Below are 14,062 nucleotides of genomic sequence, written 5' to 3'. Positions count from 1 at the left end.
GGTCGCTATGAGTCGGAATCGACTCAACGGCACTGGGTTTCGTTTGGTTTTTATGTATTCTTCTCTTCATGTGGCAGCAGTCTTGTGACATTCTTCCTAGCATACTAACACATTTCTACTTAAATGGCTAAATGGCAAGAAGTAAAGCAGAAATGCACAGAAAAACCATATTGCTGCTTTATAGCAAATAAGGGTTTGCCTCGGTTAGCTTTTTAAAAGATCGTGTTTCTGTTCTGTACGGTAGATTCTCTTTTATGACAGTTTGATCTTGGTTCATTAGTTGGCCCCCATAAATGTTGACTCGAGTGCTAAAAATGTTAGCCCTAGAGTGGGATCATGTAATCCAGAGTCTGAAAGTTAAATTTTATGACTTTTTATTGGGAAGAAAGTGTTTTTTCTCCTCCTAACAAATTTTACATTGATTTTCATCATCAATGATAATAGCTACCATTTATTGAACATTTATTATATGCCAACACTGGTCTAGGTACTTGATATATTATCTAATATGATCTTCCACAAACCCTATGAGAAGAGGTATTATTATTACTCCTGTTTTACATATGAGGAAATGGAGGTTCTGAAAACATTAATTGCTTCATGTTACTAATGACTAAAAGACGACACCAGAATTTGAACATGGATCTGGCTCCAGTGTTTATGCTGTCAAACACTGCCTCTCATTGAATGAAAGTGATACAACGCATTGGGCTTAAAATTTGATGTTGATAACCCTGGTGGCATAGTGGCTAAGTGCTACAGTTGCTAACCAAAACGGTCAGCAGTTCGAATCCACCAGGTGCTCCTTGGAAACTTTATGAGGCAGCTCTCCTCTGTCTTGTAGGGTTGCTAGGAGTCGGAATCGGCTCGACAGCACTGGGTTTGGTTTTTGGTTTGGTTTAATACAGTGCATTGGGCTTAGAAATTGATGTTGATTACTTGTTTAATCAGCACAATTATTTATGCATCTACTTGTAGTAAGAGAACTTCAGTGAATAATTATAGCCATAGCACATAGCAGCTAGGTATAATGGAAACAGCATGACACTGGGAGACAGAATATTTGAATTTAAAGTTTTGACTCTGCTACTTATTAGTTCTGTGACTTTGGCAAGTCAGTTTACCTCTCTTGTGCCTATTTTGGTCATTCAAAAATAGAAATTAATAAAACCACCTGTCCCGGTCGTGGCGAAGATCAAATTGATATATCTATTAAGTCCTTCGCAAATACTTTTGAAAGATTTGTAAGTGAACTAATGAGTACATTTGACTATTTGCCATACACTTTCTTTAAGTAGTAAATTTTCTGAGTGCTTTTTAAAAAATTACTTGATATATACAAACTTTAGTTTCCAGAGAACCACTGTTGACTTGCAGAGTGATCTCATATAGAAAGGGGCTCTGTTTATAAGACAAGCTTTTTTCCATGAGATGGCATGGTTTTTGAGGGATGATTACTTCACAGTACCTTGTGATACAATTCTTGATAGACATTTCCATCTCTGTTCCGGAAGAGTCAGAAAACAGGTTAAATGTGTCACCTAGACCCAAAGTAAGTCAGTGCCAGAATCAGATGTAGAATTCTTAATTTAACCCCCATTCCTGTGTACTAACTAGCTACCTGTGCAGTTTAGAGCTCCGTATTTTCTAAGTTTATTTCTGGTCCAACCTGAACATAAGTAGAAGCCTTTCATCCTTGAAGGCTGGTCAGCCCACTGTCCATAATGTCGTCTTTGACATCAGATGAACACTCAGTTAGACGGATGACTCTGATGTGGGCGGTGTGGGAAGGTTGTATTCCTGCCACTTAGCTGTGCTCCTCTATATCAAGGAATGAGCGTTCCATACCTTTCATTCCAGTATTGTTTATTTTCCTTTGGGTTTAGGAATTTTGAAACTTAACCCACCTATTCCAATGTTGGCTCAGGATTAGTGACAGAAATGGGTTGGAGCACAATAATTTTTGTGTGTTTTGTTACAGGTGTTCAACAAAGGTTGTTAAAGAAGCAGCTCAGAGTTCAGTGGATATCTTGAAAACCTTTTAATTATATTTATCACTGTAGGTAACCAATCAGGATAGTTCATTTTCTTTCATATCCCTGCTTGCTGTCCCCCTCCCTCTTTCCCTCTTGCTCCTACAGAAACACACAGGACTCATTCACACACAGACTGTCATTTAGGAGCTTGGATTACCCAGTTTGAGTGGTTACCTAGGTCAGACCAAAAAGCTGATTGTCATATCTCCTGTTCACGTTCTTGTTTTGCAAACAGAATTTATGCAAACTGACTCTCTCTTTAGGCTGTGTGGCCATCACCTCAGCTCAGCTCTTAGTTCATCGTATAGTGGTCGCTCACTGGTGTAAGCCATTAGCATTAGCTCAGTAGTGAACTAATGAGTGCTGCACATATAGCAATACTCCTGTGACTGTTAGAACTATTCGGTGGAGAGTAAAGTTTCCAAATAGTTTGAGTACCGTGACATGGAAGAAATTGCAAATTGTGACGTGAGACCATCACTGGTGGGACCGTAGGATGTAGAAAGAAAGGGAGAGTGAGGGGGAGAAGTTTATTTATGGAATGTCAGGGAGCCATTGAGGCTCAGCAGGCCCTCGAAGCAGAGGACTTCCCTCCGTGCTTGTTTTCTCCCTCTGACCTTGGATGAACTAGCGCGCAGTATATTATGCCGGGTGATTGTGCTGGTTTGTCATGGTTAGCATTCTGGACTGTCACTGGAATGTAGGAAACGGATGAATTTGAATTGAACCATGAGGTGGTCTGCCGGGCCCTCTCCTTGTCTCGAGGAAACCTGTCGCTGTTTGTCTGGGCCGGGCCTAATGAAAGCGATGGAGGGAAAAGAGAGGTGGGCCTTTGATCTCTTTGTTGCAGCTGCTCCCTGGGAACTCGCTGAAATCAATGCCCTGTTTTCCTGAAGGAATGAATGGCTCTGCCTAACTAGCTTTGTGAAGCCGTGGGGGAATTCACTGCCTCTGTTTATTGACAGCTGAAAGGGAGCACATGGGGTGGAATGGACCTTCTTGTGAAAACCAGGCACAGGGAAAATTAGACCTCAATTTAACACAGAGGAATTTGGAAATTCACCCCAAAGGAGATGGTGGTTTCTCAGGCTTACATTAGAATTACTGAAGTTTGGGGCTGGTGTGTGACGAACAATGGCGGTTTTGTCACAACTATGTTATAAAAAAAAATGTTATAAGTAGGAATAAGGTATGCATAATAAATGATGCTAAGTCGAAGTTGATTCAACACCCCCTTCTTTTTTTAAACACAGAAGTAGAAAAAGACAAGTATCAACCATGATATAATCAGGTGATTCTTTTTTTTTTAGACGGGAAAAAAAAAAAAGAATGGCTAAAAAGTAAGTGCTGCTTCAAATAAGCATTATTGATATCCCCATTCTATAAAATGTGTCTGTCATTCATCTGTGTTTCAGACCATCTTTGAACTTTGGATCTAAGTTCATGCAATAGCTGTTCATGCCTTTCTTGATTGTGTGTGTTGCATGGGAACATTATACTGCTAGATTTATTTTAAAAAAAGAACAACTAATATTCTTGGGATATTGTAATTGGAAGCCTCTGTCAAACATAAATGAAGCTGGCTAATAGGCCAAGACGGCCCCTGAAGTTAGAATAGCTCATGAGTCTTAAAGTTAGCACCTTAAACTTTTTAGAACGCATAAAGGAAAAGGCTTAAGTTTATCACAAGGAAACATGACCATACCTTCTTTTACATCTCCCCCCCACTTGCTTGGTTTCCCAGGGAGAATTTATGGCCTCTTCCTTTGGCCCCTCAGCCCTTTGTACACACCTCCATTATAGCACTTAACACATTGCCCTGTAGCTCTTTGTTAGGTGTATTCTTTTAGCTGGAAGTGGAGCAGCTGTGTCGTATTTTTTTTTTTTTTTTAATCTTCAAGCCCAGCAAATCTCTTGGCTCAGTAAATGTGTGTTGAATGAATGGGGAATGATAGCTCCCTGTACGTTACTTTGAATGTAATTACTTATCTAGGCTTCAACTCCAAATACTAATCAGAGAAAAACCTGATTGGTGCCGCTGCTTTTTAAGATCTTCCCTTTATGGGGAGTTACTAAACACTTTTTTTGATTTGGCAAGCCCCTGAGGAGGAGGCATAAGAAAATGTATGTCATTGTTCTTTTCAGACCTAAGCTCTCTAATGTTCCTTCCTATAAATAAATCTTACGATAATAATTAAGTTTTTCAGTAAGAAGAAAAGCTTTTAGAGTTTCATAGACTTTCACTTGACCAGGTTTAGTGATTGAGATGGATAAAGCTTCCATTTTACATGATTTAATACTATGATGTAATGTTAAATAATGCAAAACAAAACATCCTTTGACAATTTCTTTAACCAGATTTACTACCCCTGGATGTTAGGAATTCCTTATCCAAGGAAGCAAACAAACACCGTCACTTCACATTGGAAAGTGTAAAGGAAACGTCAATTCCAGAAGACTACAGGATCTTAGGACAAACTCAATTTCTGAGCTCTTCTGAAGTTACAACCTATTTCTTTTTTAAACCAGAGCTTTAAATGGGGAATGGTTGTCAACACTCTTTGGGAAAATAACATCATAAAATCATGACAGAAAATTTTAGAAAGTGTGAAAAAGAAAAAAAAAGGTAAACACACAAGTACAGAAACTGGCTAGTAGTTTACTCAGTTATTTTTCGTTTTTACTACTGGAATTATTTTTAAAGAAATTAATTTGGATTTCTGTTATGATTAAGGGTAGGGATAAAGTTTAAAAGCAGGTTTACAAATTTGTGAGTTGGGGTCAAGATCATGTGGAGGTCCAGGCCGTTGTATAGGTTGTAAAAATGTAGCCGATTCAGCAGGTTGTGATTCTGCTGGGATTTCAGATTTGTTGTGAAACAGGAAAATTACCAAGGTTTCATCATTGGCCAACTATCCCCTCACCCCCATAAGTATTAACTTGTAGATAAGAAAGCATTAAGCATAGCACTTAAGTTTTATAACTTGGCTGCTCTGTCCTCCCAGTTTCTGGAATTCATTTTGCGTGATATCATACCAAAGTAGGGAAGGGCAGAAGGGTAGATGGGAAAAAGAGGAAATCGCAATCAAACTGCATTTTTCCATTTGATGTTTTAGCTTTCAGGGTTGAGACATGTCTTCATCTTCATTGATAAAAAGAGCTACATACAGGCCAAGGACGTGACTGCAGTTAAAAATTGTGTCCTTGCTGTGCTTGTAGACGTCAGATAACTTCAGATATGTAGTTGTCTATTGAAAAAGCCTTTTTCTCAGGACTGGAGACTGCTCTCATATCCAAAAAGAAGGATTTCAAGTAATTTAAGAGTCAAACCCTGAAAATAAGTTTGGGGATCCACGCATTGTATATCTGTGTGTGTGTGTATGTATGGGTGCTTATTTATATAAGCAAACTTTCTAGTGGAAAGATACCAGATACTTTCCTCTGCCACAGCTTGCTGCCCATCCAGACTGACTAAATGAAGCAGCCCACCCAACAACAGTAATAAACGAAGGGAGACGACCTCCTTACCCACTAGATTTAATTGCAAGAAAGACTATTCTGAAATTACGTAGAATTCAGTTACATTCAAGAACATGTAAGACCAGATGTTAACTTATTATAAAGATCTTCTAGATAGCTAATCATTTGTAATTAATCATTAGTCTACTAATGAAGCTGTTAAAATACTATGTTCAGTAGTTGCAACATTACTGTCACCTTTCGTGAGATATTTTTCAGCAAGCTAAGACAACAGCTTATACCTAAATTATTATACCTCGGACATTAGTAGGATTCAAATAAATATTGTTTTGCTATTAAAAAAAAAAAAGCCTCCATGGTCAGTACATAAATATGGACCCCCTGTGAGGATAGACTGCCCAAAGAAAGGGTTTGCTTATGGTTGGTGCTCAAATACCAATTGGGTTGCTGGTCCTCAATGTTACCTGTGAAGGTGAGGGTTGGTAGGATTGAGTTGTTAATAATCCATTTTCTGTCTTCATTCTTTTCATGGAAAAGTATAAGTCATTTTCAGTCTTTGTACATTCCTCTACCACCTTCCCTTCAATTGCTCTCCAGTCTGTGTTCTTACCTCCGCTGCCCCCAGTCCTGCTCAGGTACTTATTTCCTTTTCTCAAAGGATAGTGTTCTTAGTTAATTAGTTGACAGGTTCTGATTATCGTTCAGTCTCTGCTAAGGGCTTTGAAGTTGTGAGGTATTTTCACTTGAGCTGGGGTTTCTGGGACATATTGCAAGTGCTCACTGCTCACGAGGCACAGTGTTAAGCATTTTACTTAAACCTCAGAAGGGTCTTAAGAGGTAGGTACCATTATCTCCATTTTACAGGTAAGGAAAGGGAGTTGGAGATTAAACAATTTGCATGAGGTTTCTAAGTGGCTCCTGGTGGCACTAAGTGGCCAGCTGTAAGTGGCACCAAGATTTGAATGGAAGCATTCTGGCCCCAAAGCACATGCTCTTCGCCGTGTCACAGTATTGCCTCTAAAGACTAAATATCCTTGAAAGATTTAAAGGCATGCCTTTAGAATGTTGGGATCAGGCTCTATGGCATGTAGATGGAGAGAAGAGTTTCTCACCCTGGCATCTTTGAGCTACTTAACACACTGCCAATGTGGTCTTTTCTCAGTGTCTTTTTTTCCCCCTCTAGGATTACTCTCACGTCTGCCGTGGCCTCTGTTTTGTGTGACACCTTAAACTCACCGGGGCTTCAAACTCAGAAGGGTAAGTAACGGCTTCTGCTAAACTCTCTGATGCCGGCCCAGCCTGTGCCCCGTGGTCAGTCCTGACTCTGCATTCTCATGCTTTCCCTACTTTAGAACACACACCAAAGTGGAAATCCCTTCCATGTATAACGAGGTGTTCTGGAAAAGAACGGCTATCAGAGAATTTGCATTTGAGGAACTTTAAGCCTTGAGGGAAAAGTAGGGTTTAGAGATGCAGGTTGAGAATAAACTTAGAAAAACCTATTTTTCACTCTTTAGAAAAATGAAGAGAACGTGCTAAGGACTATTGTTGATATTTATTTGTGTTAAATTAGAAATAATGGATATTGTAGGATGGATTGCCATTTGTTACAATTTGCCTACTAGAAACTTTGTGATTTCTCTCCCTGTGTTTTAAAAAGACGCTTTTAAATTATTATATCTAAAATAAAAGCACATAAGCATGACGAAGAACGTTTGGGGTGTTATCTGCATTTTGAGTCAGATATTTAGTATATTACATATAGTTCAAAGTCTCTTAAGACCTGCTCTTAAAATCATAGCATGAGATGATTCTCGATTTGACTATGTTCTTTCCAGATTTCCTAAAGTTACGAAATAGGTATGTCACTAAATCCAGTGTTTATTTGATGGAATTTAGGGTTGGCAAGGGTCACCATATGTATCAGAAGTTTTTACTTCTTACTATTCTCTACCATGCCTGTGGAGATTACAGTTTGTTTAAACCACCTATTTCAACATAACGATCCCTGATTCCAGCCTTAAATTTCATATCTAACATTTTTGTTGTGTTTTCCCCATTTGCCTTCTTCACACAAGAGCAGCCCTCCACTTGTTTTGCAACTTCAGTGCTAGCAGTTTTGCTTAACCATGACTCTTGGCCCCTTGCCACACATTTTTTGTAAAATGTCCTTCAATGTAATATGCCATAATTTTTATCCAGTCTCCTTTGTAAGTTTCTTATCTTACACTTGATTTATTTTCTCTAAACCTCTAGATAAACTATAGTTTATCTACGAGTTTAAATAGTTTTATCTAAAAAAACTTTGCCTAAACTAGGTCAACCACTTCCCAATGTATTTAATGCTATTGAGGCTGACTTCTAGAAAGGCTGGGCACAGCTGCCCTAGGTAGATGGTTAAAGTGAGGAGAATCTTAGATGTGCGTGTTTAAATTCCTCTTATCCAAGTGATTCTGATTGTAACTAGTCTACTTCCCCACCAACACATTAAAAGGAAAAATTTAGCAAGATACAAAAATGCCAGAATCACTACTGTATATCACTCGGGTGACTTTATGATACCTGTTTGCCCAATTCACGCCAAGCCCATCTGTAATGGTTTTCTCTAGTTAAACGTGATATTGTCACTAAAAGCATAGCAAATAATGTTACACTAAAGAATTAGGAATCTTTCAAATATATGATACACGAAACTTTGAAGCATGCAGGTAATGAATGATAGGAATTACTTTTACAGGCACATGTTAGAAAATGGAATTGTGTCGTGATTATCCAAACTAAAGAAAGATTATTGAAGCGAATCAATCATTTATACTCTTTCTGTTAACTATATTGTATTCTGAAACAAGTTATTAACGTTTCCTAATTGTGAGTTTATCCTGTGCATAAAATCATTCTTGATACTTAGATTAACAGGCCACGTCTACTTTGTACACCTACTTTGTGCTCTCTACCAGTCATCGTGCCTCTATATGTACATATATAATATATACAGCTTTGAAAGAGTGATGATGATGTTAGCTGCCATCAAGTTGGCCCCCAACTCATGGCAACCCCACGCACAATGGAATGAAATGCTGCCTGATCCTGTGCCATCCCCATGATTGGTTGTGGGTTGGACCATTGTGATCCATAGCATTTTCACTGACTGATTTTTAGAAGTAGATATATCCCTATTTTATGGATGAGGAGACTGAGACTTAGAGAGGTTAGGGATTTGTGCCTAAGGGTATACACCCAGCAAGCAGCAAAGCCAGTGTTCAAACCTAGAGCCATCTGATTTGAAGCCAGTGCTCTTTTTCCTATACCACACTGCCTTTCTTAGGTTGTGTATAGGGCAATATTATCACTTGGTTAGCTTTTTTAACTACCTGAAGGAATACAACCTGGTAATAAGTATGCTTCTCACATAGTGGAATAAGGTCGTGTAAAACCTGTAACTTGTACCACTCGTAAGTAAGAAAAGTTATTATCTAAGAAATATTGTTAAAATTTCTGTACTGAACATATCTTCTCCCCAAACAAATGAAACAAACCAAAAAAGTTAAAATGGAGGTAATTGAGGGATTAAAGGAGCTGAAGAGACATGATATAGAAGAGTGTTAATATTATTGTTAAAATTAGTAAATGAGGCACATTTCTCTACCAGTGTATTTAAAATAACACTAGAAGTTAATGCGTGTTTATATTATACGATAACAAAATATACTTTATTCGGGGAATAACTTAATTGATTCATTATGTGGCATCTACCAAGGTAATTTTTTCCTCTTTTTGAGCAACAAGAGTAAAAAGTGATTCATCACACACACAATCACCATGTAAATTAGAAACACATTAAGATCATAGTTACTTCATGTTGTTTCCCTGAAATGGTTCTCATTTGCCCCATATTCAACTCAAGTACACAAGAGTGTTGTTTGTTAGCTCCAATTCAGGGAAAATTTGGAACTCTCTGTGAAAAATTGTTTTTATAGAGAAGCTTCAGTGTTCAGATACAGCCCTTGTTCATTTCGTGCACAGGTATTTTGCTGTGGGAATTACCACTTGGCCATTTTATTGTGTATAAGGGATAAAGCCAGAAGCATGATCTGTGGGTCCACTGTCTGAGGTCTCTTCCTACAAAACCCATTGCCTTCAAGTCGATTCCAACTCACAGCAACCCTACAGGATAAAGCCCCATGGGGGTTTCCAAGGCTATGAATCTTTATGGAAACAGACTGCCACATCTTTCCCCTGAGGAGCAGCTGGTGGGTTCGAACCACCAACCTGTTGGTTAGTAGCCCAGTCCTTAAACACTGTGCCACCAGGGCTCCTGTTCCGTAACACAGGTTGGGACCTACACGGCTCTTCTGATGAAAAAAAAAAAAAAGCTCCCAGTGCCTCCGCTTAGCCAGGACTCTTGGTTGCAATTGACAGAAACTGATGGAATCATAGAAGAATTCTAAACAGGAGACTGACAGGAGCAGATTTGCATGTTAGGAGGATCACTCTAATAGCAGCATTGTGGCTAGAAGGAAGGGGACCCAGCCGGAACAGAGACTAAAGGAGTCAGCGTGAATCTCGGTTCATACACTCCGCTCATGTGTAGAAACGTCCCTTCACATGGACTTCACTGTGCCTCCAAGCTCTTTACTCACCCCGCCGATGAGTTTAAAGGAAGCCATGTGAAGACAGGCCAATAAAGCAGGCTGTTCCTCCACTCACTAGCATACCTTGCTCTCACCCAGATTTTTGGGCACTGCAGATTGGAAGGTAGTCTCCTCTACATGGGTGCCTGCTTTAGGTGGTGGGAGCTGAGGATGGACATGTAGGTGTCCACTAACTGCCCTTCCAGGGTGTCGCCTGTCTGGTATGAGAAGGAGCGAGTGCCAGTGGAGGAGTTAAACCCTTGTGAGACTAGAGTGGCCCCGCTCTCTGGTTGCTCTGGCTCTCCAAGTTATTCCTGCAGCTTGCCCAACACATGCTAACTTCCATGTTCCCAGTCTGTGAGTTCTCTTCTTGGGTACAATATAACATGAAATGGCCATCTTCTTTATAATCAAAGTAGAGGAGAAAGAGGGCTTTATGTTTCAGAATCTAGGGGACCATCTTGGCCTAATTCTGCCTCAGAGACAGGGCACTTGTTCCCCAGACAGCTCTTTGTCTCCCAGGTCATCTTCCTCTGGATGTGCCCCATGCCTCACATGCCTGTTAGACTTAAGGCTGTGCCTGTTTGGCAGGAAAAATGGGGTCCCTGCCTGCTGATTCTTGTGAATCTGAAGTTCTTTTGACCATTGCTTTCTGTGCAAAAAGTTTCAATCTCTGTGTAATGGCTGACATATCTTGGCTTATTTGGACGACTCTTCAGTTTTGTTTTTTTTTTTTTTTTTAGCACCTTTAGACCTTCTGAAGGTCTCACATGTTCAGCCACAGAACGGAAGTGGAGTTTCCTTTGAGGACATGATTGACCTCAAAATCAACTCCTGTAGACATTTCATTTGGTGCCACAAGTTCCTACCCTTACTGCAGCATCTTTGAATCAACGGATTTGTCACATGAAGGATTTATATTCCTTCTCCTAGGGAGGGAATCTCCCCTTCTCTAAAGCACCTTAGTTTCTAGCACACCGTCATTTCCATCTTATGGAAATCAACAGTCTCACTCCCTATACCAGCATTCTGCTCTGGGAGGCATGTCTAGGCTTGGAAACAAGTACCTCAAAACCAAAGGCCCTGGTTTCTCTCTTTCCTTTTCGCTGAAACCCTGGTGGCATAGTGGTTAAGTGCTACGGCTGCTAACCAAAAGGTCTGCAGTTCAAATCTGCCAGGGACTCCTTGGAAACTCTATGGGGCAGCTCTACCCTGTCCTATGGTGTCGCTATGAGGCAGAATCGACTCGAAGGCAGTGGGTTTGGTTTGTTTTTTTGGGGGTGGGGGAGAGGTTAGCAATTCAAAGTTTAAGATAAAGGCTTAAAGATAACTTCTGTGTGCCTCTCCCTTTCTGAGTACATGCCTGGGAATCAGAGGGGTTAATCTTGTGAGTAAATAACATCTGCTCTTGCTTCCTTCCTTCTCTATCTGCCGGAGGGTTTTAAAGCACAGGGCTACCCTCAGGCCAGCCTTTGCAGAGTCTACTCTCATCTGCAACAGGGTTCTGTGTTTTATTTTCTGAAAAATAATTGGCTCCCAGTTCCAGCAGTTGTAGCTAATCTATAGCACAGCTATGGACTAGTCTAAAGATCTTTTTGAGGCCCCCCACAAGTCTGAGTCTCACTTTATAACTTTAAATATGGAAGAATTATTCCTTTTTTTTTCACTTCATATAACTACCTTAATTCAGACTTCAGCCTGGTTCTGTCAGTCTAGAAGGAAATTTCATCTCAGTCATTTTTAGGTGCTTCCTACTCCCATTAGGAGTACCTGGGTGGCACACACAGTTATGCACTTGGCTACTAACCAAAGGGCTGATGGTTAGAATCTACCCAGAGGCACGTTGGGAGAAAGGTTGGTGATCTACTTCTGAAAAACCAGCCATTGAAAACTCTATGGAGCACAGTTCTACTCTGAAATGGATGGGTCACCATGAGTCAGAATCAACTGGATGGCAGCTGGCTTAGTTGGGTTTTGGTACTTCCCATTGGCATGGGTCCTAGAACCTGGAGATTTCCCTGGTACCTGGGAAGTGAGGGACCAGTCTTCCTCAGTGTATCAGGGTAGTGGTGCCTTGAAGCATTGCAGCTCTCTCCCCGTGGGTGGGAGTGTGGAGGCTGGAAACCTCTTGCCTAAGGCTTGGCCTCCCTGAGCACACTGCCCGAGGGTGTCCTTGCAAGGGTTCTGCCCACTGGCTTGGGAAACAGAGCACTACAAGGGCTCCCCTTGCTGGGGTGTGGGGGGATGGGTAACAGACCTCTTCCTCTTTTTCAGGCCTGGGGCCTTTTTCTCACCCTCTCCTTCCCTCCCTGAAGTCCAAAAGAATCTCCTCTTGGAGGTTAGATGTTAACAAAGACAGACTTCTTCAGGCTGCCTCTGCCTGCAGCTAGGCCAAAATATGAGGAATTACAAGGGATGCTACCTGTTTCAAATGAGATTGAAAGGAAAACTGTCGGGGAACAGACACAAAATTCCAAAGTTGTCCTCCCACACTGATTTGGAGGCCAATAATAAAGGCAGAAGTCACCCGAACAGTAGGTAACTCTGGGAATTCAGAGAACAAAACCGATTTGAGAGAGTAAACTCATAGAAGAAGGAGCCCTAGTGGCGCAGTGGTTAACACTAGGCTCTTAACTGAAAGGTCGATGGTTTGAACCCACCAGCCGCTCTGCGGGAAAAAGATCTTGGCAGTCTGCTTCTGTAAAGATGTATAGCCTTGGAAACCCTATGGGGCATTTCTGCAGAGTTCTGCTCTGTCCTATAGGGTTGCTGTGAGCCAGAATTGACTCAACAGCAAGGGGGTTTGGTTTGGTTTGGTTTGGTTTAAGCTTATAGAATCTGTACAGTTTAGTCAGTGAGAAAAATCTAGTTTCACTCCAAGTTTCTGACCTTGGAGAGACTGGAAAGCAACGTGGAGAAGTGGTTGATTTATTAACAACATGAACTTTCAGATCACACACTCTGGATTCAACTCTCAGCCCAGCTGCTCCCTTTTTGTGTGGCCATAGGCAAGTTAGCACCACTACTAAGCCTCGTGTTTCCCCACAAGTAAAATGGGACTAATACTACCTACTCTTAACCATTGTTGAGAGCAATAAGTGCCTAGAACAGTGGTTGTCACCTGATGCGTATTCAAATTTAAGTATTAGGTATTACTATATAGTGGTGCCGTTAGCTAAAACAGGCAGTGCTGGAGGAGGAGCACATTTTGCAAGATCAGATATGAAGGCTACGCTTTAGGACAGGGTACCCTTGAGGAGCAGGCACTGTGGAGATGTGCAGGCTGATAGGTGCAGGACTGTAGTTGGTCTGTAATTTGAAAGATCAAGATTGAAGCTAAGAGGTTTGGGAGCCTCTGACGTCAAGAAGTAGTTGGAACCTTGGGTTTCAAGGTGTATAATGTCTCTTGTAAAGATTTTTAGGTGCCGTTGAGTTGGTTTCGACTTTCTTTTACTGATGTTGTTAGGTGCCATCAAGTCAGTTCTGATTCATAGTGACCCTGTGTACAACAGAGCAAAACGCTGCCTGGTCCTGTGCCATCATAATCTTTGCTATGTTTGAGCCCATTGTTGCAGCCACTGTGTCAGTCCATCTTGTTGAAGGCCTTCCTCTTTTTTACTGACCCTTCCTCTTTTTTACCTTACCAAGCATGATGTCCTTCTCCAGGGTCTGGTACCTCCTGATAACATGTCCAGAGTATGTGAGACGAAGTCACCATCCTTGCTTCCAAGGAGCACTCTGGCTGTACTTCTTCAAAGACAGCTCTGTTCTTTTCTTTTGACAGTCCATGGTATATTCAGTATGCTTCGCCAACACAGTCTAAAGGCATCAGTTCTTCGTTGGTCTTCCTTATTCATTGTCTAGATTTGCATGCATATGAGGCAATTGAAAATACCACAAGGCAGTTCTACTCTG

The 14,062-nt window shown here is 40.9% G+C and overlaps 1 protein-coding gene across 11 annotated transcripts in view; it reads left to right on the top strand.

Annotated features, from left to right (window-relative positions):
- PLAGL1 (PLAG1 like zinc finger 1) overlaps positions 1–14,062 on the top strand; it is a 146,348-nt gene that overhangs the window by 105,312 nt on the left and 26,974 nt on the right. For 8 of the 11 annotated variants that reach the window (XM_049902707.1, XM_049902720.1, XM_049902746.1 and 5 more), the window contains one exon: positions 6,700–6,773. The gene's annotated coding sequence lies outside the window, so the exon portion shown is untranslated. Of the gene's footprint in view, positions 1–3,346; positions 3,377–6,699; positions 6,774–14,062 lie in introns of all 11 variants that reach the window. The other 3 variants (XM_049902710.1, XM_049902703.1, XM_049902686.1) reach the window with 1 other exon arrangement.

The sequence above is a fragment of the Elephas maximus genome, chromosome 1, assembly GCF_024166365.1.
Source record: "Elephas maximus indicus isolate mEleMax1 chromosome 1, mEleMax1 primary haplotype, whole genome shotgun sequence".
Classification (NCBI taxonomy): domain Eukaryota; kingdom Metazoa; phylum Chordata; class Mammalia; order Proboscidea; family Elephantidae; genus Elephas; species Elephas maximus.
Note: the sequence above shows the minus strand (reverse complement) of the source record. Positions and strands in the feature narration are given on the sequence as shown.